Genomic DNA, 15,648 nt, shown 5'->3' on the forward strand with positions numbered 1-15,648 from the left:
TGTCCCTCCACCTGGTCCTCTGACTGTATGTTAGTAGCTGCTTATTTTGTTAATTCCTTGCCAGTGACGACTTTTATGGCTATCTCCTTAGTGACTAGCAGATACCTGTGTTCATCATGCGCATTTGATGAACAAATGAATTAGTAGCACCGGGAACAAAATGGAGGAGGACTGGAAACACTTTGAAGAGTTTGGGGAGACACATTTGTCTCTGGGCCTATCTTAGGCCTTGGAGGTTCATCCAAGCCAATCCCAGAACTGCCATGATAATAACTGACTCCAGACACTGACGTATGAGGCTCAATTTTTCCGGGAAATTTTCCTTCATGGGAAGGGTGGATTTGTGCTAATTGACTGCTTTCCCCACCTGCCTCGAATTCACAGGAATCTCAGGAAATGTCAGGAAATTTGAGAGGATGGACAAAATACAATGAGAAACATAGCAAACCCCTTTGAGAACGTGATAATCATCTGATAATAATGTCTACTCACAGGTAATGTAAGGTGTTTCATGGTCTGTCTGGCTTAACCAGGTAGGTTTGAGGACAAGAATGCCCCCATAATGAGGTAAGGCATCCTGGAATTCACTGATCAGCAGGAGGGGGCTGGGCCCCCCACCTCCATCAAATCATTATACATTGACTAGTACAAACCAGTCATTTTATTCCCTAATTATGTGGCTCAAGGAGGAACTTACGTGATTTGTTCTTATTTCTCATCTGTTGCTGGAACCTGTCATTAAAATGAGCTAACCCCACTTACAGTTTTAATCACGTGGTTCTCTATCTTGCTTTTCAAACTCTGTGCACAGTTAATCTTCGGCTGGAGTTCCCTGTGACGTCAATAATAACTGACCTATTTATCTGTGCCCCTGGCTGCTGATCTGAAAGTAGAGGTTTAAAAAAGATCTGAAATCATTATCTTGGTGTGTGCATAATTAGTAATAGGAAAAACCCAGAGAGGGAGAGAGGAGATAGATAGGGGAAACTCTCTGTGAACCCTGAGTATATGGAGAACTCCCTAGGAAAGTTAGAAAATGCCTCCTTTAAGACCAGACCCATATCTCTGTTTGTGATGGTGACCGGTCTCTAAGTGACCTGGACCTGCAGTGGCAACCTCCCCAGTAAGTCACCCAAGGAAACAGGTGCAGTGCCACCTACTAGTTAACCAAACATGGCCTCATCTGCAAAGAACTCCCATGAACCATGTAGACTGGGAGGTCAAATCCTTTTCTGGGGCTCTGGAAGTTTCTCACTTTCAAAGCAATTACAGACGTGACCCCTCCCCTTTCCTGAGGGCAGGCAGCTCAAGGCACTGTCCTGATCAATGAGAGGAAGAAATCTCAGGAGTTCATTGAAATTTCTGAAAAGAGAGAGGAATCATCATTTTAGAAAAATACTGGTTCCATGTTATGTGGAGATAAACATAAAAGAAAAAAATCTCGGTATCTAGGAAAAAAAAAGAAAGTCTAAGGAAGACTTTTCTAAGAGTTGCTATGTAAAAGAACGGAAACAATGGGGCTTCCATCTCTACTGGGACAAGCTGCAGACACAATTCCTGAGAAACGGAGCTGCATGGAGCTTCCAGGCAACCTAGAAGCACCATCAGGGTGTCTGTTGCCCTCTGCACTGTGTTGGGTAGTCACCATCTCTTCCTTCTCTCCATGCAGTTAAAGCAGAGCTCATGCTTCCTCCTTGACAAAGAAAAATTAATGCTAGGTAAGGAAGGCTTAAAGTTAGCCACGGGAAAACATCAGGCTCTGCCCTTGGTGAGGTGGGGTGACAATCCCGAACAGTCCTCGGGAGGGAATCGCTGCCCAAAAAGGAATCCGGTGTCCCCATGGGTAACAGAACAGGACCGTGTGGGTGCCCTGACACTGGTAGATGTGGGCGCGATGGGCCCCGAGTAGAGGAGGCAGAAAGGGGAGTGACAACCCTAGTGCGGACGGACGGGTCTCTTCCTGTGGTCTTGCCGCTCATCCTGTGGGTAGAGGCCCAGTGAAGAGGCAGGTGAGGACGGGAGCAGTCAGCAGTCAGGATGGACCCTGAGCTGCATTAGACCCCAGTGGAAGCGAGTTATTTCCGGTGATCGTCAGCCCGGTTGGTCCGGCTCAAAGGTCTTCCAGAGAAGGCAGCATAACGCTCCTAAGGCATCAGGACCGACCTCAGAGCAGGTGCCTCCTTTTCCTAGGGTCACAAGTGCCAGTGTGGCTCTGTGTCTGTCGGGGGGGAAGTATTGCTAACCCTTGATAAGCTGAACGACTTGTGTAATTTGAAAAGGTTGTGCACAAATACCATTTCAACCAAGATAACCTCATAAGACTTGGCCACGTGAACTTGAAAGAGCGCTAGATAGTAAGAAATCTTTCTTTGTAAATGCCGCACAGATGACACGTGATCCTCTGTGTGCAATTATCTGTCTCATTTTTCTGAAACCCAGGGGTCTCAAGGCACTTCATGTGAAAAACCTAACAGATCACGCAGGTGATCCGTGATAAGTGGTGATGGCTCGAAAGAGACTGAGGTTTCCTGTGATTTTTTTCGCTCACTAACTCACTACTTTGTCAATCTGTATTGACACCTCTTTGGGATAATTCCTCAGTCCGTACTGTAAAGATCATCCGTGCTTTCTTCCATAGAGACCGTGTCTTTTCTGACTTGCACTCCGTCCCATGACTTCAACCTCTGCTAGTCCTCTTCACCTTCTCGGGTGCTCATTCCCATTAAGGCGGCCCAATGCCATCCTGTGGTTTCTGCTCCATGCAGCCGCCTGAAACATTGTATCAATGGTCGTGACAATGTCCCAATAGCTTCCCAGGGCACTCGAGGGGCACCTTTGACTTCCTCAGCCCTGTGGTGTGACACTGTTGTAGCTTCCTTACTCCGCTCTTCTTGTTCCCATCGTGTTTCTGGTCCATCCTTCTCTGTTCCTTCCTGAACCCCAATCATTTGAAATTTTCCCGCATCAGAATAGTCTCTGATCTTTTTCTGATTTGCACACATATTAGAACCATGTTTCAAAATTTCAGCAACTTTTATTAGGGAATATCAGGAATTTCTTTGCAAAACACTCATCACAAGATCAAATATGTATTGTGAGTTGAAGAAAATTCATCTAAAACCATCTTTTGCATCCTCAAAGCTAAGCTCCTTTTCAATCTTTCTAACCCATAGACCAAGGATACACTCCTCAGTCAAAACACTGTTAATAAACTGCAATTAACGCAAAAGAGTATTCTCTTTTTTCTTTAACATCAGGGACATCTAATCTGTCATCAGTCGTTTTGTCAATGAATAGTTATAGGATTCAACATATGGACAATGACTGACTTTCACGATTTTTATTAAGGGAAAACATACCGGTGCATCTGGGGATTTTGCTCCCCAGGAAAATGTTCACGATGGTACCAGTTGTCAGCTTATGGTCTCAGCTCCACACCCACCCTCTGCCCTGGGCTCCGTGATGCTGGAGCTGGGACCCTGTGAACCGCAGCCCATAGAGGCCTTGCAATAGGGGGCGCTAGATGGAGCCCGCAAGCTTGGAGAGGAAAAGACCCTCCCGTTTTCCTGTTTGCTGCCTGTGGAGTTCTTGTGGACCTGCTTCCACAGCTGTTGCACCAGGAATGCTGTTTCCCTTGGGCAGTAACAGTTCTTCCCTCGAATAGCAGCTGGCTCCAGTGTGGAGTTTCTCCAGCACTTCCAGAACCATCTTTACAGCACGCCCCCTCCCCACGACGCCAACTCCAGTCCCACAGGCCCCCTTTCAGAGACCTGGGTCCTGGCTCCAAGAGCCAGTACTCCGAGCTCACAGGTACCAACACCAGCCCAAGATCTGCTCCCTCATCAGAGGTCTACCTTTCAGCCCTGCAAGGCCCCTTCTCCCAGCGTCTAAGCTTTAATAATCCCAAACTTCTCCCTCCATCCCTCTGCCCTGGGTGTAGAAGCTGCTCTCTGCAGTAGCTGCCTGCATGGTACCTTAGAGTTTTCTCTTCACCCTCCCGGTTATCCTGTTAGCAACTCTGTCTGTAGTTAAACTCTTCATATTAAATGCTCTGAGTCCAAATAACTGGAGTGGTTTCTGCCTCCTAACAAGATCCTTTAACGTTATCTTCATTATCTATCATTACCATACAGAGAAGCTGTTGTTTGAGAAGTGGGCACCAGGCTTCATGCACAAGATTTTCTCTCGTAACTGTTCTTAACCAACAGCTTCACAAAGTACATTGCCAAATAGGGTTTAATTGACTGGCCAGTACAATCCACAGCCCGATTTTCATAAGTGAACAGTCAAATTCCCACGTGGCAGATGCTGTGATGCACCACCCAGGTGCCCCACCCCCCACCCTCCAGGACCCGTGCCTCTTTCCGCCACTTGCAGGAAGTGTCCACTGCTGATGGCTTACTCTGAGTCCCTACAGAAATGGTCCTTGGCTGATGAGAGCTGATGGGCTCAGGGGTACACCCCAGCCCCTCGGAGCCTGTATCCAATGACTAGCCCACACAGGCTACAAAGTTCTAGAAACCTTAGTTTGGCTGAGAACATCTCTGAGGCACCATGCCTGTTTCAGAGCAACCTGTGGGGTAATCAGCTGAGGCCTCTCTAGCAGCTGCATTAGGGTTCAACTTTTCCCTCTGCCCAGTCTTGCCACCCTCACCGCCGAATAGGTGTTGCTCATGCTGTTCACAAACCTCTATCTCTTAGTCAGCTTCCTATGGCACCCAAACCATGCATGAATAGAGTTTCCATGATCTGACACTTCCGCATCTCGCCAAACCAAGGAAACTCGTGGGGAAGGTGGTAACACTTGTCAGACAGATGCTAACACTAAACTTACACGTTGTGACTCAGAGAGTAGTTTCCTCTCCAGGAGCAGGAGAATGAGGGGCATCATCTCCTTGGGTGATGGAGAGCTGAGAACTGAGATGGTAGAACCTCACCACTCTCAACCACGGCAAAGACTTACACAGTGAGATGTGGCATCATAGTAAACCATCAAATGAAAATATAGATGTTTGACATTAAAAGTTATCAGACAGAAGAACAATAAATGTCACGGAGAGTCTGTCCACAGACTCCATCTGCCGTAAAGCAGGACCTCAGACTGGGAGAAACTCTCTGTGGGGACATGGAGTGACAGAGGGAGGGACCTGAGGAGGGGCATTGGGACAGAGATGCTATCAGTGTTATTCTGAATTTATAGGATGCCTATGAAAGAAATAAACCTAAGGATTGGTGCTACGGGCTGAACGTTCGTGTCTCTCCAAAATTCATTTATTAAAGCCCTACTCCCTACTATGACAGTATTTGGAGCTAGGGTCTTTTCGAAAGTACAGTCATGTGCCACATAACATTTCAGTCAAGGACAGACTGCATATACAACGGCAGTCCCATAAGACTAGTACCGCATAGCCTAGGCGGGTAGTAGGCTACTCCATCGAGGTTTGTGTAAGTACACTCTGTGATGTTCACACAATGAAGAAATCGCCTAACGACAAATTTCTCAGAATATATCCCCAGCATTAAGTGATGCATGACTGTCACTAAAGCTAAATGAGGTCATATGTGTGGGGCCCTGATCCAATAGGATTAGTGTCCTTCCAAGAAGAGGAAAATAGACCAGCATTCACTCTCTCTCTCTGAGCACGCACAGAAGAAAGGCCATGTGAGGACACAGCGAGAAGACAGCTGTCTACAAGCCAGGAACCCAGCCCTCACCCGACACTGAATCTGCCAGCACCCTGATCACAGACTTCCAGCCTCTAGAATGTGAGAAAATAAATTTGTTCTTTAAGCCACCCAGTCTGTGGTATTTTATTATGGCAGCCCGAGGTGACTAAAACAATTGGTTAGATTGTTACTACTGGAATTCTGTTGGCATAGTTAAACCCAGAGTTATAGAATTACTTAATGCTCAAAACATCTGGACTTTATCTAAAAATTCCTGATCTTCACAATCCTTTCTGAACTGATTACTAAGTTCTCTAGAACTTGAGATCTTAACATGACTTAGAAGCTTTGGGCTGGCTAAATGTTTGCCAAGATCACAGGACCAAACCATGACAAGTTTATAATCAGCTTTGGCAAAATGGGAAGCAACACATAAAGGCTGTAAAGTATGACTAATGATGCTCATGGCGGTTCTAGGAAACATTATTCATATTCTAATAATCACTATCACTTATTGATTACTATGTGTAAGGCCTTGCTCTAATCTCTTTGTGTACATTATCATGTTTATTCTTACAATGGCTTTTGGGATTAGGTACTATTACAAAGACAAGTAAATAATCTGAGGCACAGAGAAGTCAGGGAACTTCCTCAAATTCCAATAGTTCATGGAGGGTTGAGCGGGATTTGAACTGGGGTTGCTAACAGTTGAGTTCTGTGCTGAATTGCTTTCTGGCTGCGGTCCCATCCGATGAGTCATTCTAGGTTCTTTTTCTGTTGCTCTTGTGCATCTTTAGCAAAACTGATACCTATCACGATGTATTTTTATACAGGAAAAATACTATGAGCTTCACTTTGCATAAATCAACTGTGGAAAAGCCCCACAAAATAATGGAGAATTCCCTTGTGCATCCCCCTACATGTTTGCACAGAACAAACACATGAGAATGACTTACTAGTCTCAACAAGGGACACTATCCATCGAACTCAATGTTTGCTTTGGTGACTGGGAATGGTAGACTGACTTCACTAAACCAACTATTTGCTAAGTTTCCCTTTTTCTTTGTTCTATGAAAACAATACTTTAGTGTTAGTGCTTCATAGCACAACCAGTGACGCAACTGGATAAGTTTAATTTTTAATCAATACAACTAGGAGAAAAATATACGTGCATTTCTCATAGAAATACACATGTACATTCATTTGTATGTGTGTGTTATAGGCACAGATTTTTTTTTCCCCATTAAGATACTCTGTTCTTCTATTTGTAAAGCAGTTTCTTTATAAATTGGAATTCTCTACATGATATTCTATGAATAGAAAACCCTGAGACAGGTAATATGTTTGAATTGGACTTTCAAATTACAGTAATTGTAGACTTGCAGGGAATGTTTGCATTATTTCTTTCTACTGTGTTAGATTTTTCTACAACTATCTGAAACCATCATCTATGAAAGGGTTCCCTCAAAAAAAAAATATATATATATATAAGTGTACATATATATCTTAACACATGCCTAGAGCTGGGGTGAGCTTATGCTCCTGCAGTCTTTCTTGTTAGAAATAACGAGATGAGATTATAAACACTGAAATGAGAGTCAGGAATAACTGTGATACATAATATTTACTGAACACTTGTGTTGGGCACTGTTCACAGTGCTTAATGCTCATTAGTTCATTTTCTTTTTACCATGTGAGAATGATATCACTTTCATCCACATTTTTTATATATTTCTGCGAGTTTTTCATTGACAGTTGGGGTATTTTCCAGAGCAAGCAAGCCACTGTGAGAAAACCAGCTGCCTGCTTTTCCAAAGGGAATTGATTTTGTTTCAATTTTATTGTTATTTTTGAGAAAAGCAAATAGACTTACCATCATTATTCATGATGAAGTCAATGCCAGTTGAGTGAATATATTTAGCATACGAATAAAAATGAAAATAATTCCGTATTTGCATCTATTTATTAAAAACCACAAGTTTTTGGATTCTTGGAAGCTTATACAATCCTCGACAATGAGATCATAAACAAGGAAAACCCAAGTGACAGAATCCCCTAGAAAGCCCTAGATTTTTTTTTAGACCTTTCAAATACAATTTCCTTTTAAAATATGATCTTGAAAAAGAGCGAATTGCCATTAAAAGGTATCTATGCAAGAAACATTGCTATTAAGATACAGCAATTAAAATGCCAACAGGGTTCTGAAGTACAAGAGAACAGAAAGCAAACACAATATTGTCTAAGAAAACCCAACCGGATTTGTTATGTCATCAACATAACAAAAGGAAATGAGAACACAGTGTCTTACAGAATTCTGAGACATTTATTATACTGCAATTTTTGATGATGACATGATACAGCCAGCTTCTAAACTCATTCATGGATAAGTCATTGAATTTCTAAATGGGGTATTAAATTATTGCTGATAATCAATTCTAATCCTGTTACATATTTTTCCTAATACAAGAATCATATTGATCCTAAGGCTCATAGGAGATTCACATCTGCTGGACAGAATTTGGTTAACGACAGTTTGAATGGATGTCATTTTGCATTTTCCTCGATTTGCCCTATGTCTTAAAAAGGGAAGTGTGCCACATTTGATTGTTGAAAAGGACCCAAGAGAGTCGTACAGCGAGCCCCATCTCTTACCAGGAAGCCAAGTTCAACAAAACTGGATGGTCTGGATCTTGTACTTGAACAAGAACACCAAATGTGCCCTTGCAAAAGCAGTTATGGGAACTGGCCTCTAATTAGGGTCTTAACAAATCTGAGAAAATCTCTCATTTGGGGAGTTTAGATCCTTCCCACTCAAGGTGAGATCCCCGGACCAGCAATCCTGGCGTCACCTGAGAGCTTGTCAGCCATGCAGAAACTCCGTCCCCACCCAGACCTGCTGAACCAAAATCCATGTTTCAACAAGGTCCCAGATGATTACTGTGCACATGAGAGGTTGAGAAACACCTGTTAGATTCCCTGCAGGGATGGAGAGGGAGAAAGGACCTCTTCTTCTCTGGGGCTTTCCGTATTACAAGTCTGCTGCCCATTAAGGGGACCCACACTGATGAGGCAGCTTTGGGAAGTCTGAAGGCTTACCTCCTCTGAACTGAACAACTAGAGCTGCCTGCTACAAGGAGCAGCAGACAGGAAGGTGATGGGGAGAAAGTGAAGCAGCTCGGTGGCCAGCGCTGCATCTCCATGGACACATCTCCTTGTGGCAGCGACAGAGGAATCAGGCTCTTTCTGACCCCAAACTTCAAATTATAAAGAAAAGAAGGAAAAATCAGTACTACAGGCTAATAATGACTACCACTTAGCAAGCGTTCCCACACTGTTCATTTATAATATCTCTAAACAACACTGCAGAGTGGGTGGTGTTTTCCCGATTCTATAGATGAGGAAGCGGAAGCTCAGAGGAGTGGAGTGATGGACCCCAAATCACCAATCGAGGCAATGCCTGAGCTGAGATCTGCTGGCTCATTGGTCTGACTGCCCCCAACTCCAGATCCAGGTGTGGTGGGTCCAAAGTCTGACTCCTTTCCCCACGGCAGAGCAAACTATTCACCTTTACAAATTATTATATTATACTCCCATATCAATCCCTTTTCGTGCTAAAATTGGGAGGGGAAACATTTAAATATGTTCTTAAAGGAAGACATAGTCAAAAAGAAAGTGAAAAAGCAGGCTTCTGAATGCCTTGTCAATGGGGCAGAGTACAGAGTACAAAGATCCAGATTGGCACGACTGAGCAGCGTTTCTCGAACATCGAACAGGAAATGGCAATGCTCTGCGATTGTTAATAGAGCTCCTCTTAATTCTGTTAAATAAAAATAATACTCCCGTTTCCCTTACCTGCACATTGGCGCACACGCTCTCCTGGAGGAGTCGGATATAATCAACCCAATTAAATCAAACCGTACTATGCCAGATGTGTGGTGGGAGCCCAGAGTAAGGCAGAGTCCCATCTCTGAAAGAGTGCAAAAGATTTGCTTGTAAGAGAAGAAATTAAGCGTAGTGATAACCAAATTTAAAGACAAAAACCTACTCGTTTTTCTCTTTTGTTTCAATCAGAGAAAAAGGTCCTGCGGGGCTGTAAAATAAAAGACAAAACAGGTAGAAATTACTTAAAATGCAAAAATGACAAAGGGGGATATTGTTGTGGGTAAGTTACAAGTGACTTTAGAGATCTAGGGAGGGTGACTTATCCAGGCCAACAGAAAAACAGTCCTTGTAATCTGAAGACCGTAAACCTCTCCCGTATATTGCTCACGGATTGGAACACCCTCTTATGAAATTATAGTGTTTTATAACTAGTGAATAAAATTGGTATCATGTTTACTCTGCAAAATCCCCACGATTTTACAAATGGATATGTATTTTTATATGAAATTGAAATTTAATATTGAAAGCACCAAGCAATAAAACCAACCCATGTAGTTTCAAACCCTGCTTAAATTATTTTTTGAATTTTGTATCTAATAACATAGTACAATAACACTGAAGCAAGATTAGCACCGTGATACTATTTGTTTAGGAAACCAAGAGCGTTGCTATGGAAACAGACATTCTGCATAACTATGGAAACAGCGACAGTGTTGTAAATAATGATACTGAAAGGAGGAACCATGTAAACTGAACGTATGAATTCTAAGAAAAAGAATGGAGAATGAGGAGGTGGAGGGAAGAGGAATTATATTTTTTGAAAAAGAAGCATAGTTATATTTGTTTTGTCTCCTAGTAAGACTTTTAAACTAAGTTTTCAAAACCCTGATTGTGACTTATTTTCTCTCTTCTCATTAACTGTCCAAATCGTAACCTATTTTTTTTTACTTTTACTTTTTTTATAGCCTATTTATACTTAATGAGAAAAATTCATTGAAAACTGTTTTGGGCTCAACTTTACTTTGATTGCATTTTATAAGCCAAATTACTTTTCCTAAAAATGCTAAAATGGAAAAAAAACTCACAGACAGCATATATTTAACTTAGTTACATTTTGAGGTTCTAAAATAACACTTTTTAAAGCCCTGTACATAATATTTAGCAACCCACTTTTAAATCGGGCTATTAAAAGAAAATTTGTGTGTGTTTTAATGCTAAGACTATCTGAAACCATAATTGGAATGCACATAATTTGTCGTTGATTTGTAACTCTGACTCTCTGGCTACATCGTGTTCTACTGGAAAGTAATGGCCTTTGTCTTCTTCACCTGATGTGACTAGACAGCTACACGCCCAGGAATATTCACACATTGTGGAATGCATGGATACATAAAGCTATAAAAGCAACAGAATATAGTAAAACAAGGTAACACAACAGAATGCAACCTGATGCCAACTCCCTGGCAACGATTACATGAGTTTGCTCAGTTATGAGTATGAGAAAGCTGATAACATGAGCACTGTGAGATGAGTGGAGCAGCTTCCAGAAAGGGAAGGAATTGGAGTTCAGCCAGGACAAGAAGGTGAAAGGTACAGAGTCAGTTTCACTGAGCAAAGCTTGAGAATCACAGGGTTCTCTGAAATTCCATCATTATGTGTGTTGCCCCCCACTACTAAAGGTCAGGTAGAGAGGGACACAGCAGTCGTTTTGGACCTGAGAGCCAGAGTTACACCTATATTTTTAGTCCTCAATTCTAATGAGACTTTGGCAAGTAAATAGCTCGTGGTAAAACACTACTATGTATCATGGCATTTTTTACAACTCAAAGATAATTTTTTTTTTAAATATGGAATTCTGTCATTTTTAAAGATCCCTTAAGAGGGCAACACATAAACATCTTATACAAGGAGTTTGGAGCAGATCATTGGTTTTCAAATTGTGTTTCATGGATGGGGAGGACTGTGTGGGGTCTGGGTGGTTGCCCAACCCCCACTTCTTCAGAGCAGCCCTAGTTCCCTCGCCTAAGCAAACAGCCTTCTTCAAAAGTTTTCCTGGAAGAATTGGCTCCACTGCTCACAAAAAATAAAAATAAAACAACCTTAAAAATGACCAGACAAGGAATTCCTCCCAGCTTTATATTTCTGTGACTCTCTGGTTACTTTTCAATGAATATAGAATTATAAAATAACCACTAAGGAAGTGTTCTTAATCAGAAGACCTTCAGGACCTCATGAACGTAGAGCTAAGAGTCACTTACATATCACAACACACTGACCAACATGGACACCTAGGGAATGTCGACCGTGTGCCTGGGGACATATAACGGTGACGCCAGAGACACCCAGTTGTCTTCTAGAGTCAGGGCCAGGTCTGGGGAGAGTGGCTGTGAAATCGTAGGGGCCACGCTCAGGAGGACCCCTGCTTGTTTAATGCTCTGCTGTTGCAGTATTGAATTTTTCATTATTTTATCACTGAACTTGTGCTTTCAAGTGAAGTCTGATGGGATAGTGAAGCATCAGCATGAGTAGACACAGGAGGGGAGACACAGGGAGCTTTATGAACAAAAATATTGCATTAGTCAGCCGGGATTGCTATAACAAAATACCACAGGCAAGGGTCTTACACCGCGGACATTTATTCCTCACAGTTCTGGAGGCTGGAAGTCCCAGATCAAGGTGCCGGCCAGTTCGGTTCCTGGTGAGAGCCCACTTCCAGGCTTACAGATGGCCGCCTTCTCGCTGTGTCTGAGAGAGACAGAGAGACAGAGAGAGAGGAGCTCTCTGCTGTCGCCTCTTATATGGACTCTAATCCTATCAGATAAGGACTCCACTCTTATGACTTCACTTAACCTAAATTAATTCCTTACTCCAAATACAGCCACACTGGGGGTTATGACTTCAATATATGGATTTGAGGGGGACACAATTCAGTCCATAACAACATTATCCCAGCTTTGTTTTTTACAGCCAAAAAAAAAAAAATGGAAACAACAAAAAAAGCAACTGTTAGTTAAGCCCTGGTGTGACCATTTAATGGAAAGCTACATACTTATTCAATATTATGTTTTCCAAAGTTCTTCCATAACATGGAAAAGGCTGTGGATGTGTGATAAGTGAAATAAGTCACATATAATAGTGTCTGTACACAATATATTGAGGATCAGCTAAAGAGAGAGACCTCTGCCTAGAAAAAAGACTGAAAGACATTGTACAAACATACTGATGGCTTTAGGTAATAGGTTTATTTGACTATTTTTTTATGACTGCTGTTCTGTATTTTCCAATATTCCTTCATGCATATTAGTTACTCCTTTATAAAAAAAGCAATTTTAGTTACCTTATTAAATTCGTCATCTTAATTTTTAAGGATAAAATAAATAGGAAACCAAATGCTTTCCAAACTCCTAAATTGATGAGTTAACTCTTTCTTTGTGCATATAAATTCAAATTGGGCCAAATTATTAAAAATTCGAACTTTAAAATTCTAGATTGAAGTTATTTTCTGAACATTGGTTCTCAAATGTATTTGGAACATGTTAAAATATATCAGTGGCAACAAAAATATCCATTACAATTGACATAAGAGAGGTGTTTACAAGCTTATTTTAGCAAGTAATCCTTTTTTAAGGGGAATCTTGTACAGTATCCCAATATACAAGGCAGAGAGCAATAAGCCCCTCTGGGAGATGCTGTATGGCGCCCCTCCCAGCTCCTTTCCTCCTAGAGGCCCCTGAGGCCCCTCTGTGAAATTTGGGATTCCATGAACCACAGCTCAAATGCCCTTCAGCGGGTCACAGTACGCATGTGGGGGCCACTCCCAGCTCTACAGGGAACTATCTGAACAATTTTCAAAGAGTGTTTACATGATCACGGATTACTTGATTTTTAGGGTCTTCTTCAATTCTATGAATCTTCAAATCCGTTTGGCTTGAGTAAACCACACTACTGTGTATTTTTAAATTATCAAGTATGAATCTGAAATATTGCAATGAGAATTAAGAGAAATCATCCTCTTTAATTTAGAAATTTCTTCAGGAGAGGAACTCTCATGGTTGATCACTTAATGATAAATACAGGCTGCAGTTCTGTGGCCCTCAGCCCAATATCTCTTTTTGTTGTTGTTTAGTTTTCAGCTTTTGCAATTAAAGAAAGCAACCACGGCACCCTGCAATAGTTAATATTATGTGTCAACTTGGCTGGGCCAGATATTTGGTCAAACGTTATTCTGGGTGTGTAAATGAGGGTGCTTTGGATGACATTAACATTTAAATTGGTGAGCTTTGAGTAAAGCAGATTGTCCTCCAGAACTTGGGTGGGCCTCATCCAGCCAGTTGAAGGCCTGAATAGAACAAAAGATTGACATCCCCTGAGCAAGAGGGAATTCTCCAGCAGACGGCCTTCAGATCTCCTCTGCAGCATCAGCTCTCCCTGCTTCTCCAGCCTGACCACTTTTGGACTCAAATGGCAGTTCTTTCCTAAGTCTCCAGCCTGCCAGCCTCCCCGCAAGATTTTGGACTCACTAAGCCTCCACAATCACTTGAGCCAATGACTTAAAATAAATCTCTCTCCTTCTGTCTTTCTATATATATATAATATAAAATATAATAAATACACACACATATCCTACTTGTTTCTCTGGAGAACCCTGACTAGTACAACCACCTTTACCATAAACTTGCTTTTTAAAAGAGAGAACGCTTTACGTTGAAGGTAGTTCTCCATGGTCTCCATCTCTGCATGACTTATGGGTAGAAGCATGGACCACCCTGTTCTGACCATCTATGCAAAGACATTTCAGGAGTGGACAGCCTTCAAAGACAGAGCTAGTGTGTCTAGCGGGTCCCTCGGAGTGAGGGCAGACGAGCTTGCTGCCGTTATGAAAGACTGCCTCCTGCTCCCCAGCTCAGGTTCACCTCCCAAAATGCAATGGGCTACATGTGCCAGTGCACCTGACGCTCTGAGTCATCGCCGTGGGGCTGGGGAGCAGGGGAATTGAAACTGCTGATGCTCTGGCTACTGCTGCTTCAAGAGTCACAAAGGCCTTTTGCCTCTGACCTGGAGGACTCCTGCCTCTTCTCAGCATCCATGCAAGCCAACTTGGCAGCTTACAAGTAGGATAAAACATCAGACACTTCTCCATTCTTTACAGCTTACGTAAAACATTTTAAAGCTTCTATAATCAGAATCCTCTCAAATACATTGTGTGGTGGTTTGAAAATACACCTACAAATCCTTTGACAACCCTCCTCTCAAAAGGAGGGGTCTAATTCTGCTCCCTTTAATTGTGGGCTGACTTGGTGACTCGCTTCTAGCAAATAGAATGTGGCAGAAGGGCCAGTGGTGACTCCTGAGACCAGGTCTAAAAGGCCCCAGAGCATCCTCCTCTCTCTCACTCTCGGGTCACTCTCTCCAAGGGAAGCTGGCTGCCATGTTGTGAGGATGCTCAAGCATGTGCAAGACATCTTGGAGAATCCCTCAGCTCCACTCAAGCCTTCGAATGACTGCAGCCTCAACAGATTTCTTGACTGCAACCTAAGAGAACCCATGCCAGAACCATGTTTTAGCCACACACACATTTCTGAACCACAAGATCTGTGAGATAAGAAATGTTTCTTGTTGTTTTAAGCCACTACATTTTGGGGGTAATTGTACACGACAATAGATAAGTAATAAAGATTGCAAACAGCATAACACTGAAATAAATCCATTCTCCTACAGGATCTGGGAAATGTAATCATCATAAACCCATCATCACCTATACAACAAAAATAAGAAAATAAAGGTAATTTGTTTTAAAGCATGTTTGGGGGCATTAAGCATGTGATTATAACACCCACTTTGTGGTCTTACCACCAGAACAACAAAGGATGCAAAGAGTCATCCTGTGGATGTGGTCAAATAAACAACAACTGCCATCGCTGTCCATACGATGTGACAAAACCAGTAGGGGTGGCCCACGGCTCTGGGCTTCTTACATGAGCAATTATAGAGTGATAGAAGTAAACACACAAACAAAACCCTGAAAAGGTAGCTATGGAATCAGAAAGCCCTCTTCCGCCTTTTACTAGGTGTGACCACGGCAAAGTTGTAAAGCCTCTC

This window comes from Ceratotherium simum, chromosome 32 (genome assembly GCF_057802395.1).
Source record: "Ceratotherium simum simum isolate JZ-2026a chromosome 32, ASM5780239v1, whole genome shotgun sequence".
Lineage (NCBI taxonomy): Eukaryota > Metazoa > Chordata > Mammalia > Perissodactyla > Rhinocerotidae > Ceratotherium > Ceratotherium simum.